At 35.2% G+C, this 23,718-nt stretch overlaps 1 protein-coding gene across 2 annotated transcripts in view; it reads left to right on the forward strand.

Moving 5' to 3' along the window:
- The first annotated feature begins 20,948 nt into the window (after positions 1-20,948).
- Positions 20,949-23,718, forward strand: part of LOC136409859 (5-hydroxytryptamine receptor-like) — a 182,549-nt gene continuing 179,779 nt past the window's right edge. For both annotated transcript variants that reach the window (XM_066391673.1, XM_066391674.1), the window contains exon 1: positions 20,949-21,136. The gene's annotated coding sequence lies outside the window, so the exon portion shown is untranslated. The remainder of the gene's footprint in view (positions 21,137-23,718) is intronic.

Below are 23,718 nucleotides of genomic sequence, written 5' to 3' on the forward strand. Positions count from 1 at the left end.
CAATTTGTTTTCCCAAAGAAAAATTATCGGGTTTTCGCCAAACTTTAATTAGAGAGAGCTTTGGAAGGGATGAAGCAGAATGCAAATTGTAGTGAATTGGTATGAGAAGTTCATGAATTTATCAAATCTGAGATACCAACAGTGTAATACTGATTTTTTTGCATTATTCTCAGTTCTAACTGACTGAACCAAACCGACTAAGAACAACAAATACCCTTCGCTAAAGGCTCGGGCAAAAGATACCCCCCCCCCCCTCCCACCCTCTACCCCGCTATATGTAAAATACGTGAAACGCTCTGCAAATTCCTCGTTCTGAAAAAATGTGTCATTCCTCAACGGCTGATATGAGGAATTTCCATGTACTTCACATACTCACATTCCATGCACTTTAATTCTGTTAATCCTCCTCGTTTTGATAATTTTATCCTAAGGGCAACGACAGATTTACCACTGAAGCGTTAACATGGCTTTTCGTCCGAGCCCTTAGCAAACAGGGAATTTTATTCTTAATTAGATCAAATTGAGAGTAGGGTGCAATTCCATTGCTCCAGCACCCCCTATCTGTGTGGGAGGCATTGTTCGCCCAAAAATGGACAATCCACCTTAAAATGTATAGAATATATTTGCCTTTTTACTGTTATGCTGAACAAATGAGGACATTTATCGTGGATTCAGTCCGTTTTTACAATGGGATCAGGCACAAAAATCCAATATAAATAACATAGATTATCGATTTGGATTGACTGAGTTATCCAAAAAAATATATCGGTTTTGTTTGAACAAGATGATTAACAGGATTTGACTGACAAACTGAAAAATGGCGTATAACAGCCCACATTTAAATTTAACGACCAAAGATACGTCCTTAACACCGTTCGGGAGATTTGAGTGATTTTCTGTTAAAATATTAAAATTAATTACTTATTTACATTATAGAGTTTTACAGAAATGGAAATGGGGCCAAAGGACAAGATGTACTCATAGATGCCAAGAGAAACATTTGGCCTAAAGTCACATAATATTAACGTACTGCCTGGCGTTCAATTTCTACCAACTGTTTTCGTTAACTTATAGTGTCCTAGGACAGAGAAATGACTCTTGAAAAAGGTAAAAATAGTTTAATTCTAAAAATATTTCTATTCAGGCCACGGCTTTGGAATTTAACCCTTCTTGGTCGAAAACTAACATCAAGTCTATGCTGAACATTTTTAAAAAGCCTGTTTTTCTGTAGAGCAAAGTGCAGCTTTGGCGGTAAATAAGATAAAAAGGGGATAAGATAAGCTGTTTAGAACCAGCATTCAACATAAAAACATAAACATGTGTTAAATATAAAATTCTTTTACGACTTCAATAGATTCTATTAATTTTAAGGCATCACCTTGGAAACCGATTCTGAGATATAAAAATTCGTCAATATCCGACATATAGGATTTTACATGCACTGGCGAATTGAATATGTCAATATAACTCCACTAGTTCTCAATATTGCCATAAAACCTGGTTGAACCCAAACCCGGTAGTTGGGCAACGGCTTGAGATGGAACGGAATTTTCGTATTTAAATTGAAGAAAGTCGCGACATCACTATTTTCCTCCTTGAGATTATTTTGATTGAGATGTTATTTTTTCCCTCGAAAAGTAACCGTGTATAAATTGCATTTGCAACTGTACAACGTATACAACCGCAGATCCGATTCCTTTTTACAGAGAAACTCTAACCGTGTCTGAATTCTATTCAAATCCGAATAACCGTCCTCAACACTCCGAATTTCAAGCTGAAAATTATCTTGTTGATCTTGATCCAAATAAGTACTAAATCGAGCTAAACGAGAACAAAACTATAGAGTGTTCATGCTGTAATTCTGAAATTTCGCGTTCGAGAAACACTACATCCGTTGAATCGTCTGAGTTTTCTTTGCTTCTCTTTTTCGAGGTCATTACTAAAATGAGAGATCGTGCTTTTCTGGATAATAGCTTAAATTTTATACACACGATAACACGCGGAGTTTTGATTACGCGGAAAAGATGGGATTAAATAAACTGAAAGCATAGAAGGAAGTTCCAAAATCGCTTGCCATGGTACTTTTCCCGTGTCCGTGCCGACGTTTACGTGCTGATCGGGCTGCGAAGTACCATGTACAGGGTGTCTCAAATCAAGGAGCCACTATGAAGGTCTCGGAAACCGTTAAAGATACAAGGAAGTTTAAATTATGGCAAAGTCACGTATTTTTATGCTGAATAAAATGCCGTTTAAAAATCCAAAAAATTCCGACTGGTTTCCAAGATATGCGAAAACAGCCGAAGCTCTGATATTTCGATTTTGCGTCTTTCTGACGTTATTCCCATAAATATTGGTAAGCGAATGAGATATTAGGGCTTTTATTTCTGATGGAGCAGATAGCACAATCAGACTTTATTTTCGACGTTTGATCATTTAGCGACCATTATCAGTTCTTTGGTTTTAATATGAACCTGAATATTTTATTGTGGTTTTCAAATTTGAAAAATGTTGATTGAAAAATTACAAAAGACTATCAATTTTATTTATATTAATAATAATAGTAATTTAATTAAACATTTTAAACATATTTTAATAAATAATAAATGAAATAATGAAAGAAAATCATAAAAGGTATTCAAATTGAAAGCCATTCGTTTCGATACATTTTGCTCTCAGTTTATGTAATCTTAATATCGCACGTTGAATAGATCGATGGGGAAGTGTTGTTATTTTTCTCATTAAATTCAGTCGTAATTCATTAATATTATTCAGAATTTCACGGTATAAACGGTTTTGAAGGTATCCTGACAGAAAGTAATCCAGAGCATTCAAATCAGGACTTCTAGTTGGCCACCTCATAGATCCCTGGTTTGCGATGTATTGACTTAGGAAAATCGTTTAAAAATAATTCGTTACTTCTCGCCCATTGTGTGGAGGAACACCGTCATGTTATCACCATAACTGTGGTAGAATAATCAACGGTTCGTTTTCAAATTGATCCAAAATATGACGTAATATTAATTCTAAATATCTTTCGCATGTCAAACTGCCGTTATATGTATGTTATAGAACTAGGAATTCTATTGCGCCACGTACCGGCCCAGACATTAAATGACACTCACCTTTGTAGTTGGTTTCATTTCTACATGTTGTCTCGGATTTTTAATTGACCAATAATGCTCATTATGTCTGTTAAATATTCCGTTCGTCGAGAATGAGCATTCATCGGTCCAAATTATATTTGACAAAAAGCTGTTATCTTCAGTAATTTTATTCTGAAGCTATTGACAAAAATCCAATTTTCTAATGTTGTCACCCGGCCTAAGTGCATGGCATGTGTTGATTTTATATGGTTTATATTTATTAGAACGCAAAGTTCGCTCTATTCTTATTCTAGACATTTGCAATTCCCTTTTGAAATGCTTAAGAGACCTTTGGGGGGCATTATTCACCTTTGAAAAAAATTTAAATCGACGAATGGATATATTGTTTACAACTATGGAAATTTATCGCATTTAAAGTACGTTCTTCTTCACGCGAATCCCTTCGATGACCATGATTATTTATGGATTTACTAAAACTTCCAAATTCCATCAAATTTTTATCCAGCTTCGAAAACAACCTTTGATGAGATTGCTCTTGATTGGGATACTGATTCAAATATCGTTGACTTGCAGTTCTAGAATTTCTATTAGAAGAGTAATAAATTTATAACATATCACGCTTTTCTAAATTTGAAAGCTTGGAAAATACCATTTTTCGTTGGTTGCAATGAAATTTTAAAATGAAAGAATTAGTGAAAATAGATAAATAATTATTTTGACAAACCAGTCATTATAATGTAGCATGTTTTGTTTCACAGCCACCTAAGCCCTAATAATCTGCCATTTGTTTTCTAATATTTATGAGAATAATCTCAGAAAGAAAACAAAATCGAAATATCAAAGCTTCGGTTTTTTTCGTATCTCTTTATATTTAAATATTTAGCATACAATAGTATATATTTGTTGTTTCAATCTTTAAATTATTTATGGCATTTCTGTTTAGAATTAATAATTTGCAGAGAATTTTATAAAATTGAAAGGCTTTATTAGCAAAAAAAATTTAAAAAAAGACGGTTCTCTTTAAAAAAAGATTTTTTTTAATGGCTGCCCAACTATATAGCATATTCTTCAAAAATAGGAAACAAATAGACAAACACTCATAGAATCTTCAGTATTTAGTGAGGTAATCTCTATTTTTTATCACAGCGTTCAATCGGGTTGGGATCGACTACACTAATTTTTGGATATAGTCGGTGAGAATCGAATTTCAGCGTTCCTGATATTTGCCTATAATTCGTCGGCTTTGGAGGGATTTGTATCTTTAATTTGTCTTATTACCCATCGTCATACATTTTCGATAGGGATCATGTCAGAACTTTGCAGAGACCATTCTAAAACATCGATTAAATTTTGTTTCATCTACCGTTCGACAAGCCGTGCAGTATGTTTGGGATCTTTGTTTTGCATAGAAATATAATTAATCGACATAGATTGGAAAACATATGGCTTCATTACGTAGGTTAATATAGCTTTATATTTGAAATGTTTTATTATACTCTCAATCTTATGAATTGGCCCAACTCCATGTCAGGAAATAGCACCCTATACAGTTACTGATTCTCCGCCGTGTTTGATCGTCTTAATGGTATAACGGGGATTGATACTAGAGTTTGGTGGAAGTCGAACATACGTTTTTCGATCATTTCCGAACCTATTAATTTCGATTAATCGCTCAAAAGGAACCGACGTCAAAATAGAGGAGGTTCACTGATATGATTTTTTTTTTCAAAATTTAAACGCTTCTTATTTTGGTTGAACACATCTGGTTATTTTCTAGCATTGCATCCACGAAGGTTGTGATGTAAAATTATTTTACCATTGGAGCGGATGTATTTATTTTGTAGTCAGTAAAAATTTTGTGCATTATTTCAGCAGACGTTAAAAAAGGTTTGGCTTTACAAATCCGTACAATTAGAGCAATTTCTTGTTATGTGATTTTTGACAGCCTGAAAGTTCGTTCTTTATTTTCAAAATTGCTGGTAATTTTGTGTAGCTTTAAGGTATTGTACATCATGTGGGATTCTTAGGTCAAGTAGATCTAACCCTTTTGTACATATGTAGACTTCTCCAGTTTTACGATAAAGTCGAGGCAGAATCGGAAGTCTTTGAATTGTAAATAATGATAGTGCCAATACTGTTAATTAGGTTAGGTCTGTTAATTTAAGATAAAAGAGTTGTGAGGGGGCTGATGTTTCCCTGTAGGACGTCTATGTATGTCGCAACCTGGTTAGAAGTATTTTCATCAATTAAGAGGGTTTTGCAGTCGTTATCTTCAAGCGATTTTGCTATTTTATGATTAACGTCTAACCACCCTTTGTCGGTACTTGTGGGAAAGGATAGCCGCCCTAGGATAGGCCTTAGGGAAAGGATAGGCGCGTATAAGCGCGGCCGCGCTTTGTCTGCATATCTGGAAATGTGCCGACAAAGTGTTATCAGTACCACGGTAACGACTCAGGTGGTGTCATAAGTCGGTAATTGCCTTCTAGCCAGGGTACGACATTGTTTTAATTACCCTTAGTTTAGTACTTAAGAGCGCCCCGAATCCAGAAGGTCCTCTTTCTTTCTTTCGAGTGGCTCACCAGCACTATTATCCGCAAGCAAAATCTAAAGTGTATCCGTTAATATCAATAAACCTTAGACAACTTCAAAGAAAAACCTACAATAATATGATATGAACAACACAATGTCTTGGAAATCTTTGTTTTAGACTTCTCTTCTTCTTGTGGTCTAACTATTAACATTCGTTTTTTTTTGGATTACAATGTTTCTTCTTACCTATTGTTTTTTGAAAAAAACGTCACATAATTTGTCATCTATTGCTATAGAATTAATTTTTACTTCATTTTAATAAAATTATTTCGTAGAAAAAATAATTAAACACAAAGTATTTAAACGTGCTATTTGTAAGACCAGTACTAAACTACAAAAACTTACCAAAATATAAATATAGAACAAATTTTTTGCTTTGAAGTGATAATGCATTGCATGAAAACAAATCAGTAAATAAAAAGTTAATTGTTTTATTTGACATTATCATCTATATATCATCATGTCATATATATTATTCATTGTAAAAGCCGAACTTGTGCTATTTATATGACAATAACTGTATCTACTACGGATTGACGTATATTTGGCCGTCTTCGGGCTTTGAAATAATCGAAATTTTAAGTTCAAAGTGCAGAAGAACTTTGTTTAACAAATTAAGTGAAAGTTGTAGAATTTGTAATGTAGATGGACTAACTAAAATGTTCCAACGTGTACGAAAAAGAATTTGGAACGATGCCTCCGCTTCGAAGTTCGTGTCTTTGTTACTACGTTGTTTGCGCTTCTTCTGCGCAGTCTTGTGACGCATGCGCATAAAGCTTGTTAGAAAAAATAATAGAAACGAAATCGCAGGTGCCTAATGCGCTAGCTCCATCAAGGCCACTGATGTCTGTAGTTATTTTCGAGCTAAACATTGGCGACATAGGAAATACTATCACAATTTTTGCTCATTTCCCTAAATTAGAAAACGACCATAAAAAACGAATTGATTTCAGCATTATAATGTGGTAATTTTAATCGCATTAGGATGCAACGTTTTATTGTAGAAGAGGTTCAGGAGTTCCAGTGGTACAATAAAACGCCGGCTGTATTTAATTAGTATTATTCACCAGTTTTATACGAACGAAATTATTTATAATACATACACTTAGGCTAAGATGCCATTTTCAGCCATACAGGAACTTATTTATAATATTTTAATATTAAAGCAAAATTAATAATGAGAGGTCTCGGAGAGAGACCATAGAGAAGAGCTCAGCTTGAGAGAGCCCCGTCCCAATTATGTATATCAGTTACTCCCAGGTCATGTTTCTGCCTTCATCAACTTTGTGACAAAATCCTACGCTGACACCTCGACAAAGGTTACCTAAAACCCATCGATGGTATTAATGGCCCGAATTAGCGAATGCCTAGACGATCGTCATGGACCTAAATGAAAAGGTTTAGTCTTACGATACCCTGTATCAATTTTGTAATTGATTGGCGTCCGCCCTATATTTTTTAGTCGTGAATTTAAGTAAATTTTGATTTTTTTTTTCAGTTTCAACCATTAATAACCGGCATTGACCAGTTGTGATAAACCCCCAAGTCAAACTAAAAAAGCGGTAAGTTGCACAATCTTATGTTTGATAAATGAATCTTTCCTTGATGTGTTGGCCAACCGAACGTAGCTAGACGTTGCCTAGCAATTTCTCTCACATTGTTGCCCACTCAATATTATGGTTTGCCAAGAGTCTTTTTCAAGAAGTAATTTTGAAAATCATTCCGGAAAACTTGGATTTCATAATGTGCGCCAAAAAGATCATGTAAGGCGATGCCCCATAATAAGTTATAATCAACTCATGCCAGGGTACTACAGAAAATAAAAGAAATCATTGACAAATGGAAGTTATCGAGATAATATATGCCAACGCGAGGGAACCAAAATTGCGAGAAAAAATATATACTTTCTCAGGATTTTAAATTGGATATAAATTTCTTGACCAAAGCTGTTGCCCTTCCCTAGATCCCTAAGGATTTATTTGGAGTTAAAGCTCAACTTTCGGAGAGCAAATTTATGCTTATGAGCTTCCACTTTCTCTAATATAATATTGTTTTATTAGCACCGAAATTCAGCCTCGGTTCCCAAACAATAAGTTTGTTACCTTCAAACAAGGTCCAGAATTTATTTATTAGATTTTGGGGATCGGTACAGGCCTTTGGCCTCACGTTTTTGACCCTCGTGATGTAGCTGATGCGATGACATTCCCAAGCTTTTAGGCTTTACTCTTTGGGCAAATATATGATGGTCAAGCCTAAGATATAACCGAAACGTGCTGTGCCGCAGGGTCTTAGCTTCGACTATAAATTTATTCAAATCCGACCTCATTGGGGTAGCCCTATTTAATACTGCCTCTTTTATTTGCTTTGGGGCAATAAAAAAATGGCAAGTCTGGGGATCCTCACAAGGAAAAACTGAAAAACCTGAGTTTGATAGAGAAATAAAAAATGAATGGCAAAATGGACAAGTGGAAGGGTATTTCTAATTACAATTTTTAATATCTACTAAAGTGTTTAAGTATTCCATAAAATTTGCAAGGTTTGGCACTAAAACCGTCCCTCTTTCGGTTAAAATTCCATAAAATTTCAAAGAATAAAATCTTTGCTAAACTTTGTTTTAAGTGGCGCCAAACTTTTATATTGGATTAACTTAAGTTTTGTGAATCATTCATTGGGTCATTTTTGGGTTTTGATGACTCAAGACATTGAAATGGTATTTTGTTGAACGCCTACAACTTCCCAAAAAAAATATACATATATAACACAAGAATTTCACAGTCATTCAGATTTTTAGGCTCTATATAACTCAAAGAACATAGAGACACTGTTAGCATCCACTTAGGATTTTCAGCGAGCCAATACCAGAAATTTTGGGGCAATACCACCCCCTTTCTTGTAAACTTAGCATCGTCACTGAACGAAATGTCGCATAAAAATTTCCTATTTTTCAGGTATTCTCTTTGAATCTAAAAACAGAATTTTAATCTTCTTTCTTCGTCTGCCAGGTCAAAAGCATGTAAAAATTTAGATTTACCAGGTCTACCGGTATGAAATGAGCGCTATTTTGTGAAAATAAAACACCAATTTTAACAAGGAAAGAAAAATAAAATTTATTCAAAATATTGACCATTGTTTTCTACACATTTTGACCATCTTTCTGGCAATTTATGGATACCACGCCAATAGAAATGTGCCTCTTTGGCATCAAACCAATTAGACATCCAATTTTCTACTTCTTCGTAGGAATCGAAGTGCTGCTCAGCCAATGCGTGTCCCATCGATGAAAACAAATGGTAGTCCGAAGGAGCCAAGTCTGGTGAATACGGCGGATGGGGTAGCAACTCCCAGCCAAGTGTTTTGATGGTATCCTGAACCGGTGTTGCTTTGTGTGGAGGTGCGTTGTCATGGAGCAAAATTACCTTCCCGTGTCTTCTGGCCCATTCTGATCGTTTTTCGATCAACGCATTGTTTAAATTAATCAATTGTTGTCGGTAGCGAACAGTATTAACGGTTTCACCAGGTTCTAAAAGCTCGCGGTGCACCACACCTTTCTGATCCCACCAAACACACAGCACTGCCTTCTTGCCGAATCGATCAGGTTTTGCAGTCGATGTTGATGGTTGTCCCGGATCAACCCATGATTTTTTCCATTTAGGATTTTGAAAATAAATCCATTTTTCATCTCCAGTAACAATTCGATGCAAAACTGATTTTCTTTCGTGCCTTTGAAGCAAAATTTCACTGGTGTTTTTTCGGTTCTCCATCTGTCTTTCATTCAATTCATGCGGCACCCATTTTCCACATTTTTGGATCTTTCCCATAGCTTTTAAACGATCAGAAATTGTTTGTTGTGCAACATTTAACATTTCTGCCATTTGCTTTTGACTTAAAGTGTCATCTTCATGATTGATTGCAGTTCGGCGTCTTCAAACTTTTTTGGTGGTCTGCCACGTTCTACATTTTGCATATCAAAATTGTTATTTCTGAATCGTTGAAACCATCTTTTGCATGTTGCTTCTGATAAAGCATAATCACCATATGCCTCGACAAGCATTCGATGCGACTCTGCAGCACTTTTCTTCAAATGAAAGCAAAAAATTAATGGTTTCCGCAAATCATCATTTTGTGGTACAAAATTCGACATTTTTGGCACAATGAAATAATATAGTGTTATTTGTTCAAGGACTTGATTTGTACTAAATATGTTTGTCAGTTTGTATACCAACCAAGCAAACAAAAAAAAAGGTTTGTTTACAACAAATGCCCTATATCGGGACATTTATATCCTGACGCTCATTTCATACCGGTATACCTGATATATGGCATAAATTTACTTTTTACAAGGGATCTTTTAATATTTTCGGTCTCCACTAACCGTTCTTAAGCTGGGATTGATATTATTGGGAAAATATTCCGTGTTGACTCACTATGTGTAATCTCCCGACGTGAACCATTTTTCTTTGCGAGAGTATAGCTTGATACATGCCAGTTTCGTCAAAATCCTTATTTATACGATGCACGGTACTGTTGTTCGAGTCAGGTTTATTGAGATATCTGTTATTAAATTCTTTGTCCGCACTCCTAGCCGAAAGACAAATATTGCCAACAAGAGAAACAAGTTCAGTTTGTCTCTTACACTCATTTGTTCTACTATTAGTGATATACTTTTCGGTCTTTCTTCAGAAGTTCTAATCAGGTAGACTTAATTTTTCTAGTCTTTTTCTGATAGTGTCGGTTTTTAATATTTTATTCCATGCTTCAATTGAAACTTCTTGAGAGTGTCCCTCTTTTAAATGTATATCACCTGTTACATTCAAAGCGTGTCATATTAGAGCTGTACGAAAAAAATCCTCATAGAGCTTGAAACAAGGGTGATTGAGTTCGTGTTTTCATACTCTAAACGGAGGAATGGAGCCAAAATGGTGATAATTGGTATTAAGCTTGTCAGTCATCAATCACAAGTTATGCAATATTAGTGCTAACAAAAGAACGAATCTTTCCTGTTTCTCTCTTTTAAATGCAGAAAACACTTAAGTAATTGTTATCAATCATTCAACTACGAGGCATGTCACTATATTCAAATCGTCCTCGCTCAATGGAAAAGTCAAAATTATGTGCGTATACCGGGTATAACATATCACCAGGGAGACATTTCAAAGAGCGATAGTACTTTGTAAAATAATAAAAAAATTTAATATACCCATGGTCCAAAATGTACCATTTTCGATATAGTATAGGATGAGAAAATTTTACATTTTTTAAGAATATTTTCAACAATTTTTATTATTTTGTACTCGTTTAAATTTATTTTTATTTTAAGAAATTTTATCAAATGTTACGAATTGTTTCAGAGAGTTGATAACTGAGCCCGATAATTTTTTTTCCTTACTGCCTTTACATTCTTAATTCCCATCGATATATATTTTTGCAAATTCTATGAAAACAGTGAAAGATAAGAAAATACTATAAGATACTAAAAAGCTAAACAACTGAAAAAGGTATTTAAATTTAGTATCAAAATTCATACAAGGCGTTACAAAAAAAATACAATGCATAAAATAGTACATGACCTAAAAAAAACATAACACCTTGTATATGCCTACCGAGGATTTTTGCATTTTTTTTGTAGAGGGTCTTAAAGAAAATAGGTAAACGATATTTCAAAAATTTAAAATAACTCAAGGAATAAGTAAGAAAAACGCAAAATATAAGAAAAAATGTGAAACTTTGCCATCCTATGTCTCATATTTTGCGTTTTTCTCACGTATGGCTTAAGTAAAACTTTTGTAATTGCATACACCTACGTCCTTTAAGACCTTCTACAAAAAAATGTAAAAATCGTCGGTAGCCATTTACAGAGTTTTTTTAATTATGTACTACACAGGTTTTTTTTTGATTATGTACTATTTTATGCTTTGTGTGTTTTTGGACCACTCTGTATGATTTCTGATGTTAAATTTTAATTATTTCTTTAATTCTTTAGCTTTTTGGTCCCCTGCAGTATTTTTGTATCTTTCACCGCTTTCGTAGAATTTGTAAAAATATCGATTGATGAAAATTAAGAAAGCCCAGTCTACATATTCCGGTATGTAATATAGGATGCCATAGCTGAGCCATAGTTTCAGTCATTGTAATATTTTAATTTTTGATATTTTGCATTTTTAAAAGTTTAATTCAAGGCATGCGCGAGAAAGACGCAAAATATGAGAAAAAAATGTGAAACTTGCCACCTTGTATATGGAAAATAGTGCGTCCAACTCACGGGTCCATTAACACTTTTTTATTATTTTGCAGAGCACTATCTCCTCCTGAAATATTTCCATGCTGATATGTTACACCCTGTATAGAGAGAGCTTCTTTTCGATTATTGATGAAGGGATCTCAAAAATTAACGGAGTCTTAAGAATCTGATAGGTCCCAAAAGGAATGAATGCCTTCAAGAACTCAAAGGCAAAATTATAGTTGAAATTATCGGATTGAGCCATAACAATCTTCCACTATGTGATTCGTGCGACTGCCTTTAAAACATCAGTCGTTCCCAAGCTGCGTTTTCAACTCTCTGGAAAACTGCTCAGACATCTAATTTCGAGTTCTCTGGGTTGATCAATCGAGTTTTATAGAGTGATGTGACTATGTTCGACTGCTCGCTCGGTCCTCAATTCAAAGTTGATCACTGGATATTCGAGTGCGGTCGAACAAGGTCTAATCTCTGATAATACACGTGGTTTATGGAGCGACCGCAGACCGAATTAAGGAACTAGTCACTTGTGTAATTGTGAGAAATGTGATTTAGATGCGACTTATTTCCATATAAATTAAAATATAAATAAAGGAAATATGGGTCAAAATGTGAAGGTTTAAAAATGGGGAAAAGCATGTAAATAAGAGGATAAAAACTGATTATGAAATCTAGGTCAAAAAATGGGCTCTTTCCAAATATGAAACAAAATATACGATGAGATTCCCCAGCAGCAAATACGAAGGATCGCCCTTCTGGTTTTTCACAAATATTTTTTACAACTGTGGAAGTAAACTTGTAGATTTCCGGCTATGCATACCGGCTTAAAATTGCTACGAAGGGGTTCTTGCCTACGTTAGTTTCAAAACTTAAAAGTGTATAAATAGCTGTGATAGAACGATGAAAGGATGTATTTGTGGTTGGGTCATTTATGGTACTTTTGCCAAAATGTTCATTTTGGCAAGCAGGTGTGTTTAAAAATAAAAAGTATTTTTCATAGACGAAGCTTATCCGCCCATTTACGCACGAATTAAAATACAGCTAAGATTAAAATAGCTTCAATGCTTTACATACCTATTTTATTAGTTTGTGTATTTATAGCATTTATTGTGATATGATTTGTGTTCGTTTGATTGCTGTGACGCAGTGTTTATGTTCCTATTAAATATGCAGTATCCTACCTCATGCACTTTCAGTGTATTCATACTCTCAATACTCACGTAGCAAAATTACAAATTGTTCATCTTCACCCTCTGGAAGTCTCTCTAAATTCATTCTCCAAGTGATCTCTTTTTCAGTAAAATATAAAATATTTAAAGTTCAGATTAATTGAGAACATTCAGCCCCACGTCCAATTCTCTTTCGCAGCCACTTGAGGAAAATTGAAATATGTTCTAACAAGGCGTACGTCATTCATTTATTACCTGTTATCTCCCCCATGCATCTATAGAAACATATTTCATCTAACTACTATCTAAAGCCATTTCCCGAAATAGGAAGGTGCGAGCCAAGATTGCCAAAAACAATAAACGGAACTCAATGTTAGCTCAAACGTCCCTTTGTGTTATCTGACACTATAATTCACTTAGACTTAGAGAAACTCTTTTATTTGATAGCAGGAGAGTGAATAGAGCAAAGAGGAACGAAGCTGTTGGCATGGGAATTTATGGCCAGTTCAAATGTCGACGGAATGTCACTATAGAAAGGGGATATCTATGATTGTACATTTTCCAGCTAAAAACAGAATTATTCTGAATTCATACAAATTGAATTCGTGGAGAAGTCAAGAAGAACGTGAAACGTAATGGAGTTTGGGGAACAAGTTTAATGACAAAAGGGACAAGAAAGACATTGGTATCCTTTTTTATTTATTGATAATATGATGGCGCCGAGGGTTACCTTATTGATATTGATCACTGTAGAGAATGGCTGTTTTTTGACGGATTTATGGGGTCTAAGGAAAACGGTAACAGATAAACGAAATCTACCTTCACATTCGTGGGTCCGATTTCCAAGTGGAACTTTATGATGTGATTGTTTCACGGCTGATTTAACTCGTTTTCGACATACAGGGCGATTTTGAAAAATCTTCTATTTGAATATGGGCGTAACACAGAGTTTTACAGCAGGTCACGGCACGTCTCGGAATTGACGAGACAAAGAGAGCTTCCCTGTCTCTCCCATAGAGAAATTTATCCAGACTACAGATCGCAAGAAAAACGTTGGAAAGTCTTCCAAACTGAGCCAAAATTGGGAACGCTCTTATACACTCCTAAAAAATATTAATGACTTAGTCTACAGGATCAAGCGCGTTACCAGACCAATGATGAAAGTTATCCATTTGGATGAGTTAACGCGAGACCATGGAGGTGTATCTGTTCGGAACGAACAGAGTGTAGAGTTAAGGCAGGCGGCCACCGCGCGTAAAAACAGAAGCAAAAAGAGGGGGTATTGTGGCGTTGACGCGACATATGATTTATTACTTCTTTTTATTTATGTCGAATGTTGTTTATGTTAATGCTCGCATACTTCTGAGATGGCGACTGATTGTTGAAGATATTTGTTGAGTTAAAAAATAATGTCTACGTTGAAAACACGTATACTAAAATCATTCAAAGTTCAAAATCGCAGTAACACGTTTATGAGCTGAAAGCAATTTTATGAATTATCTCATGTTTGTCCCTTCGACTTCGAAAGTAAATTAGAATTCATTATGGAAAATTAAAAACCATCCATTACTCATCAGGAAGCGTCGTGTAGATATACGGTGAAGTCTGATGAAGTTATGTACATGGGGACCCTCTGAGGCTATTTATTCAATTAAAGAAATTTATACGTACCTCATAAAGTGAATTTTATTAATGTGAGGTAGGAGTTCAGGAAGCAGCTGGAAACCTCAAAACCCGTTCCAGTCGTATTCAATTTCAAATATGTAAGTAGGAAGATTGCAAATTTCATTACAGGCGCCATATACCCTAATGAAATAATCCTCTGCAGTGATATAATTATATTTCAACAAGAACTTTCCAGAGCTGAATAAGTAAGACGGTAACTTGATGAAGATTTACCGCGAGTTGTTCATTAAAGTATTGCATAATGCATAATAAATTTTATATGTTGCTCAAATATAAAGAACATTCTTCAGAAGAAGGTTAATAAGCATGAGTAGTCTGAAGTGCTGCGGAAGCTTACTTAGAACACACGAAATTGTTGAATAAATTTTAGTCTCAATCCTCTTAAAATGCTCAACTTAGCGCTATATCAACATTTGCATACGAAACATATTACAATTTACATAAAGAAGTGCCTTTTCCCACTGTTTCCAAACATAAACTCGAATAATAAACGTTCGCACAAAAGATTTACAAAGCGTAGCAGCTTTTATGAGTGCATAGGGCTGACGGAAGGGGAAAAGGACCATAATTTTTATTATACGTAAAATTAGGGCATAGCCATTTCTTCGGCGAAAACATTCAAGATTTGAGATAACTGGAGATAACAATGGAACTCAAAAATGTATCTGGATGGAGGAATTTAGGGGTTTGACTGAAAGCCTTTGAGGCAATTGCTCTAGAGGGCCATATATCTTTTAGTTGGTGGAATTTAATGAATAAAGCGGCAGTAATTAATTCGTTCAGTGTAATTTCGTTTTCGGAGATATCGTGGTTTTACGTAGTTACCTCGGAAGTATTTTTTAAAGCAAAAAAATATTTAAATTTAACCCGTTTTTGCAATTGGATGGAATTAATGGTATTAGACACCCGCTCTGGTGACAGAGCGGCTACTACTTTTTGTTGCAGGAAAAAGAATTATGTGCCGCTCAACGGAGAGCTTTGCTCTGTGAAGAACATCTGATTGAAAGGGGCGGACCTTCATATCTGAGCATTATCACGCTTACCTTATCAGGGAATTAATCAATGTTATCCCTACACCTCCCCCCCCCCCCCCTGATTTTAATTGTTATAAATAATGGTGTTTGAAGAATAGTTTATTTTTGGTAAAGATACCTCTATATGTTCTCATTGAGATCACGAGTGCATAGCTCAAGTTTCTGAGCTGTGCTCTCGAACAGGAACAAGTGAATTGGTACCAGAATTGTGAGATGACAATTAAAAAAATATCAGGCTCGGAGTCTGATCTAGGGTGGTAGTTAACAAGATAATTTAATTAATAAAATCCTAAAAGCAATTGATAGGGATAGTTACGAACGAAGCGAATTTAATTAATTTGATTTTATCAGCAACTTGCATTTTATCTTCCTTCCTCCAGACTCTCGTAACAACTTATAATTTATAGCGCTTATATAATATTTTTATACATGAGTTCGCAATCATTTCATTCAGATAAGTCTATAAGTACAATATGAGACACAAGAATTACTTGTTTCTAACGATACGATTCAAGAAATTATTGGTATCATGTGTCACTGATTCTACAATTTTGAAGCATTTGGTTTGTCATTAAACGAAGGATCATAACTTAGAGATCAGAAATCTATCTGTGTGTCCACACGGTGACCCTTGAAAGCCTCCTCCCCCGACTTCGGGTAACTATCCCCAAGGGAGGGAGAGAGAGGTAACATACGCGGAAGACAGAAGAATAGATGAATTCCGTAAATAAAATCGGGGAGTGCCTGGTTATGGGTTTGCCAAAAGAACGACTTATTGCATCATCAGTAACCAGCCTTTGCGGCAAACACGTCAGGAAAGGCCATAAAAGGTTAAGATAAAAAGACGAAAGAACCAAACATCTAAGGACGGCCATGCACATACGGATTCCACAATGCAAAAGGAAGCAACTCAGGAGAAAATGCAAACATGCAGGAACAATTTCCATTGTCAAAAGAAAAAACACATTTTTTGTCAGATGTGTACATGTCGATTGGTAACAACATGATGTGAAAGCAGAAGGGCATAGACAAAGTGATTGGAAAGAAGAAGAGTGGCGTTACCCTGCAACTTGAAAGGACGTAAATCGAGCATGGGGAGGCTCGAAACCATCACGAAGGCCCTCTCGATTACACGAAGGGCGAAAACACGTACATATGTATAGTGAATTACGGAACTATTCGTGCATCCTATAAAAAGTTGGTTCTGACAAAACGCTTAGTATTTTTTTTCCGCTAATCTTATCGCATATGATGTATGACAAAGATTTCCTATAAAATTAAAAATATATATTTATTTATATTTTTTTCAATAAAATGCGTATAATAAACCTAATAAAAGTATTTGTACCCCTTGGTTTAAAATACATTTTGGCATAAAAAAATACAAAAAAAAGTATTTTAGGCATTTTCTTTATCATATCTTTAACAATAATGTTTATTCTGATGTTTACTATTTAATTGATTTAAATGTTTAGTCTTGCTGTTAAAAAGGGGCTCAAAAGTAAACAATTTTCGTTTGATTTAAAACATTAGACAATAAAATTGGGCACAGAGCGAAAAAATTATCATGAAATTGCACACATTGTTGGAAAATGTCATTCAATTGTTCAATCAATTATAAAAAAATATGAACAAATTGGCAGCGTTTCAAATAAAAAAGAATTGGCCGTCCAAAAATATTAAATTCGTGCGAAATAAGAAGCGTTATCAATAAAGTGAAAAACAACCCAAGAATAAATGCACCTGCAATGACCAGTCAAGTTTTGTTAGATCCTCAAAAAATATGTTCATTCTGAAAACATTATAAGAATTTTGCGTTCTCATGGGTATGACAAAATTCCACGCCGTAAACTATTCAATTCTGCACAAAATCGTTAAAAATGCTTAGACTTTGCAAAAAAAAATATCAAAATGAAGATGAGAAATTTTGGAAAAAAGTGTTATTCACGGATGAAAGCAAATTTAACCTTTTTAGATCAGATGGGAAAGAGAAAGTTTGGAGAAAAACAAATACAGAATTAGAAAAAAAAAATACTAACTACAGTAAAACAAGGAGGTGAAGGTCATGGTTTGAGGTGCAATGGCAGCATAAATGTGAGAAAATTACATTTTTTAAATGACATAATGGATACAAAGTTTATTTAGACATTTTACGCGATGATTTATTACGATCTGTTCAAATTTTACAATTGAACAATGATTGCATCTTTCAACAGAACAATGATCTGAAACATACGACACGAAATATGAAGATGTGACTTTTGCATAAGGTAGCCCATATCTTAGATCATCCACCTCAATCCCCTGATCTAAACCCAATCGAACATTTATGGGACGAATTTGATAGAAAAATAAGAGTTCCTGCTATTAGAAGCACGATTAAGGATAAAGAGAGTCTAAAAAGAGCCTTGCAGATCGCTTGGGACTCTATACTTCCTAGTTGCAAGGAAAATCCTGTCCTGTTGATGCCAACAAAGCTAATGGAATAATATATACCTATATACATAATTTTATAGGAAATCTTTGTTATACACCCCATGCAATAAGACCAGATGAAAAAAAAAAATTACTAGGCGTTTTTATGTCAAAACTAACTTTTTGTAGGGTATACGAATACTTCTGTGGTTCACTGTAGAATAGGACGGGAATGATCTAGAAACAGTAGATGTTGTGAAATACAACAGATGGGGAGAGTGTCGAATAAACTACGAGAAGGCAAGTGAAGTAGGTAAAAACTACTTTCAGTCCCCTCCGATCCTGACAATATGTCCCTCAGGGACGTGGGAAATGTACCTCGGGGACTCCCATACTATCCGGCCGTCAGAGCACTAGGCTGGGTGTCTTAAAGAATTTCGTCCTGTGAATCTTCCCAAATCTTTACAAGCATTCCTACAATCGTAAGCGACTTAAAAACAGTATTTTTCTTTTATTTTGTTGGTGAATAAGGGGCGGTCATTATAAAAAAGTAAATCAACCATGAGTAATCCACCTCAAGCACACTACGGCTCTACCGTAAGGTTCAACAATTCGAGGAAATGTCAGTGCATGTCTGTGGTTGTGTGTTGTTAGTAGGGAAAGTGTTATTAAAATCCATCTGTGTTCATCACAGAAAATTAAGCATCAATTTACATTAAACCCGTAGGCTATAAAAATTCCAACAGTACACACAGGTAATAAAAATTACTCTATAGGTTGAATCTATGGATATGTGACCTGGTCAAATCCCTATAGAAATTAATTCTTTAAACACGTTGTAGCGCACCCGCGGGCTGGATTTCATAATTCTGTGGGACATGACTACTTTTAATATTAATATATTGTTTCGGTTTTCCAGGACTGATGTTTGATCCCAATGAGGGCTTAATCACAGACATCGTTACCACACGAACACGAGCAGTCTGGTTAAATATTTACATAAATTTCCAAATTATTATGTAGGGTTACAAAACCCTTCAAAATGGAAACATCTTGTTTACCCTTAGCCTTGGACGCAGAGATTCATCACTCAAACTTCTCCCCAATTTGCCCTCAAGATACGTATCTTATTTAAATACATAACTTCGAATGTAAATATGTTCTTGAGATGGATTACTTCATAACCCATTTAAAATTCAGATGACAAGAAATAGTGGATAACATATTCCTGAAGTTGGGATACGCTGATAATGACCTATTACCAGTGTGACATTAACAAACTTCTAAACTTTCCCTTTATCGTTCATTTTCGTTTCAAGGGTCAGATTAATCGGGAAGATTAGAGCAAATTGGGAAATGAACTGTTATTTTGCTTGTCTGTAGGTAGAGTCATAATCAGGAAAATGGCGGAACACGATCGCTGGACGATTAAATCTCTTGTTATTATGATTGAGCTGAGAGTAGGAATTTTTAGAGATTATGTGCTTGCTGATTTAAAGAAATATCATTCAAAGTTTTCTTCATTATAAAACGTAATCTTCGTCAAGAATTTATAACGTTCTATTAAAGTTCTGACATGCAATTTAGCCGTAAACCCTCCGTATCTGCTGTTGATAGCTTATGGATAATACATAAATTCGAAGTGTTTTAAATGTCCAGCTGGTAGAATGATTTGTAACGTCCTTATAGCGAAGTTATAGCAAAGTTGGCCCATCCTCGCGTCTGTCCTTAACGACGTTTACGGACGTTTTAGGATTATCCAACAGGGCGGAAAATAACTTTTCCTTTACGATTAGTGTCTTCTGACTTAGTTAAGGACATCGCAGATAGGATTATTTCTAAGTTAGAAGGCTGGGAGTCTGTATGGGGATTAATGCTTATTGCTATAGTAAGTCTTTTAAAAATAATTCGTCAAGTTTTTTGTAGTGGCCCTGCATGAATTAAATGCTGCTTTTTTCTTGTTTGCCTCTCCCTACTGCTCTCGTTCATGCGTCAGCTGAGGGAAAATTTTCTGCACCTACCATTTACTTGCTCTTATTTCGTTGAAATTTCTCCATGTCGCTGAGTTACTTTACTTCTGTTCGTAAGTGTCCATTTGTTCCCACGTCTCTACCTCCCCGTCCCTGTTTTGTTATTTTGAGTTTTTTTTCTATATTTATCTCGCTCTTCCTCTCCGCACTGAAACTGCAATACCGCTAAATCTTTTTATGTTTTACCTACCACTTATTTTCTCATCCCTTTTGGAAGAAGTTTGTCCCTTTTCAGGCACCTTCCTCTTCCCCCTTTTGTGCCTTTCTCTTTTTACAGGTCCCATACTCTCTCTTCCCTCATGTGTGTTTATTTGATCTTACTCACTGACCGCGCACTGCTCAGATTCCCAGATCTGCCCTCGGAGCCTTCAACTTTACTAACAGCAATTCTGAAAGGAAATTGGATCATCCAACTTTAACAATGTTGACGCTACAGCAATAATGAGGCATTTAGGCCTAAAGAACAACTTTTCTGAGAACCAGATAGATCATAAAGCCCATACAGAGACATCGCAAAGTGGCTAAACTCAATTAACCCTAAGTGCATGCACACACTACGTCTTCTCAATGGGGATGCTGGGCAGGGCCGTCAATAGAGGGCGCCTGCGTCGGCGTCTCTTTCTTATCTCTTGCTGTCGCGCCTCTGACTCTATGTGACTGCTAGTTTTCAGTTGTTTTCAGCATTTCGTATGCGCTCTTTGAACGGGCCTGAAAACGCTGAAGCGCGCTTCACATGGACGCGCGTTAACTTTTTGCGAACTTTTCACGGACCTTTTGTTAGGAGAAGGAATGATAGTTTGAATTTTCATTTGGGACAAGTCGAAATGGCAGCTTTAGAGTTTTTGTTCGAAAGGGTTGGTTGATGGATTTTGGGGTAAGTTTGTTGATATTCGTAAGCTCGCGGATGTGACATGCAGGTCGCAAAGTGACAATAAAATTTTACCTCCCATGTGAAGTTAAGAGCCCGAAAAGTTGAAAAAGGATCCCAATAGAAAGGAAATCGATTTTCGCCTTCTCACTTAACACTTAAAAATGTTATTAATATTTTCTTTTAAATATTTTTGACGCTTACTGTTACCGTATATTCGTTATGTCATTTTTGTATTCCACTTAAATGGATCATTGTCTATCAGGGTAGGAATTGAAATTTTTCCAAGCACTGGAACTTTCTAACTTTCAAATATATTTTTCTGTGAAAGCAAAAGTATCTGTAAGCTAAAGAACTGTGATCCAACGAATCCAAGCCTATGTGTATGCTTTGATAAATTAGGCACCCCCGCAGACTCTATTAAAGCTCAAAGAAATAGCTTGTGCGTCAGAAATTCTCCGAGGAAGAATTCGAAATCAAGTGAAACTACCAAAAAAACATCATTATTTTGAGTATAATTTTTGCAATTTGTTTAGTGTCGTACCTAACGAGGTCTAATTTTTGTGCATTGTCAACGATAATTTTATGGCTTTTCAAAATTTATCAGTGTCATATTATTAACAAAACATATACCCCACTGGCTTTTCCAGATCCTTAAAGCACACATAATTATATATTAAATGCGTAAAGTTCGTACAGAAAAATGTAAATATTGGGGAAGAACCGAGGAGGGCTCGGAAACAAATAATAGTATGTGTAAATACAGATAAAAAAGGGTCGTAATTATGAGTTTTTATGAATATCTACAAGATATAATGTTTACTTTTATTTAAATTTTAGACGCTTTTTAACGACTTTTAAAAAAATAAAACCCTCGTGTCCCGAAGCTTGTGAATTGAATGTGTTGATGCCTTTTGGCTTCCCATTCAACTTGTATTTTAACAAAATTTATAATCGGCTTTTCGGAAATCATTGTTTATACGCCCGATGTCCATTAGTTTTGACATGTAGCCAACATTTTTATTAACAGCATAAATTACAATTAAATATTTAAAAAATATTAAAAATTCACGCATGAGATATGTCCTATGAACATATTTTTTTAAATGTTTTTATAAATATTTCTGACGTTTTAATTAATATTTTCTTCTATTCTTACCATTTTACTTGCGATCTTAGTTCCAAATTCGCCCCATAAGGGTCATTCCCCATAACTTCTTGTAAAAGCTAATTCGTCGGGTGAAAATATCATTTATGAAATTTCGACCTTAGCCCAATGTTTACGTCATTATCTTAGTTTTATTTTTGAAAATTTCAACAATCAGAATAACATTTAAACAGTTCTTATACCATTTCAGTTCATCGATTTGAAAATATGAATATCTATTTAAAGCCAATTATTTGTTCCTGAGACTGAGCTTTGGCAAAGATCTTGATCTTTTATGTGGATCGCTCTTTTATTACTTTATACCAGTCTTAGAAATAAAGAGAAAAGGTTATAGGAGAAACACCTAGAAAGTTGAACCCATATTCGCATAACGCAACTGGCATAATATGCGATACTTCGTTAGAAAATCTCCCTGAGAATTGGTTTGTTTGTAGAATGTAGTGACTATATCAAATCTCTAAATTGTATGGCATCAGTTTCAGTAACTATGCACACCATGGTCAAGTTGATGGCCACAAATGACGCATGTATTAAATGTAGTAGTAATTTTCTGGTGTTGGCCATTTATTAGGCTATGCATTTTTACCACATTTCCGACAGGTAGACGTAATTAATAACCAAATAGAGGATGTGTTTTGCCAATCGAGGTTTGTTTCTAGTTTGCCTATATCAGAATCGTATGCTATGAAGCTTCTGTTTGATCCGTATCGTTGTCGCCCTGAAGAAGATCAAGAGTTAATTAAACGAAACATCGGGGATGAGTTAATGGTTTGAATCTCGTACCAATCCGAGCACAAGTTCTCTAATTCCGATGGAAATTTAACGCCACTGAGATGTCTGGGATTCTAGAGATAATTTGAAGGACTTTCGGGTATAAGCAAATTCTTTGCAAAATTTTGGGGAGCTTTGAAAGCATCAAGAATTGAGATGCGAGGAAATTTATTACGCTCTTCTCAGGTGTCTTTGGAGTTGTAGATAGCTTTATAAGGTTTCGTAGGAATATGCGAGTTCTTCGCCAATATCTAAAAGAGCTTCGAGATCATAAAGAAACGTCACAATATACATCAAATTCTACTCTAAGTATTTGCCAGGAAAATCCAAAAATGCTCCGTACCTCAGTATTTATTCGTTGAAGATAGAACAACGCCGCCTTCACCAATCAAAGTTCGCCCCTCTAACCCAAGAAGAACCGTTAACCAGGAAAGACCGCCGACCTGGACCATTGGTCAACCTCGCCCCTCCATAAAGCCGGTAGTGTTTGAAACCATAACATCTGTATTCATTTTTCTTTATCTACTTTGAAAATTTGCTGTGCACCAATCTCACCACCTTGTACCCAAAAAGTAGTGAATTTATTACGTTCTGTCCCGTAAGAAACACCTTTGAAGCATATTATCTTCCTGGATAAAATTTCATATAG

This window comes from Euwallacea similis, chromosome 7, assembly GCF_039881205.1.
Source record: "Euwallacea similis isolate ESF13 chromosome 7, ESF131.1, whole genome shotgun sequence".
Taxonomy (NCBI): domain Eukaryota; kingdom Metazoa; phylum Arthropoda; class Insecta; order Coleoptera; family Curculionidae; genus Euwallacea; species Euwallacea similis.